The following is a 1,390-nucleotide window of genomic DNA, read 5'->3' as shown; positions in this document are numbered from 1 at the left end:
TATATATATATATATATATATATATATATATATATATATATATGCGCACGTACACACGGCACATGAACAAAATCTCTCGCTGCTCTCTCTCTCTCCCTCTCTCTCACACACACCTATAGATACATAGACAGAGAAAGAGAAATATGTGTATGAATGTATGGAAGTATTTACACACACAATCATGCATAAAAATGAGCATATGGGTTTGTGTGTATGTGTATGTGTATGTGTACGTGTACGTGTGCATGTGTGTGAGCGCCTGCATGAAACATCGGAAAATATTCATATCAGCTTCTTTATTTTTCTTGTAACATCATTTTACTGAATTCTTTCTCTCGAAAAACAATTACCGTCTAAGCCTATATCGTTTCGAACTACTTGAATATAATTAACTAATTATCGATCATTTTGCACAAAGAAAAAGCAGAAAAAATATGTCTGTAGATTAAGATAATTAAACTCTATATGGAGAAATATATTGTTTTGAATTGTTATTTATTTACTCGCCAGAAACAAGATTATTCCTCCTATAATTCTCTCACCTACAAATGATGAATAAAACAACCCCACCCCATATATATGTATGTGCCAGAATTTTAGACTCAAATCGAATATAACAAACTACTCTTGATCGTTGCTAGAATAGTGTGTTCTGGCATCGAGTCGTGTTAGCTGTGATAATGAAGACTGGCTGATGTGCCCTGGCACCGAGTCGTATTAGTTGTAACAACGAACCAAGTAGTGATAGTTTAGAATTATTTAATACGTACGTATCATATATTACGTGCGTAATATATGATACGTAAAGCATCCATAACGTAAACCTTTCTCAGTTAAACAGTTTCAAAATATTATGAAACGTTTTACTGGAGAAGGTTTACGTAATGGCTACAGTTCATACTATATATTATGCAAACATCATACGAACGTATTAAATGATTTCAGATTATCACCATTTGGTTTGACTTCCTTTATACAAATATATATAGATATATATATATATATATATATATATATATATATATATATATATATATATATACATATATACATAGATAGAGCGAGATAAATAATTACATACACACACACACACATATATATACATATACATATAAACTTATATATATATGTATATTTTATAGGTGTATGTGTACGTGTGTGTTTATACACACACACACACACACACACATATATATATATATGTGTGTGTGTGTGTGTGTGTGTGTGTGTGTGTGTGTGTGTGTGTGTGTTTGTGTGTGTGTGTGTGTATATGAGTATATACTTGGGTATCTATGCATGTATATATGTATATAAATATCACAAATTGCCCAGTGGCGTGAATTAAGTTAAGAAAAAGAAGTGTGCGTGTGTGTATATATACATACATATA

At 31.0% G+C, this 1,390-nt stretch overlaps 1 long non-coding RNA gene across 2 annotated transcripts in view; it reads right to left on the bottom strand.

The window, feature by feature from the left end:
* Positions 1-1,390, bottom strand: part of LOC106872923 (uncharacterized) — a 391,770-nt gene that overhangs the window by 358,595 nt on the left and 31,785 nt on the right. The window lies entirely within an intron of this gene.

The sequence above is a fragment of the Octopus bimaculoides genome, chromosome 6 (genome assembly GCF_001194135.2).
Source record: "Octopus bimaculoides isolate UCB-OBI-ISO-001 chromosome 6, ASM119413v2, whole genome shotgun sequence".
In the NCBI taxonomy this organism is placed as follows: domain Eukaryota; kingdom Metazoa; phylum Mollusca; class Cephalopoda; order Octopoda; family Octopodidae; genus Octopus; species Octopus bimaculoides.
The sequence above is the reverse complement of the archived record's forward strand: the minus strand, read 5'-3'. Positions and strand labels throughout refer to the sequence as shown.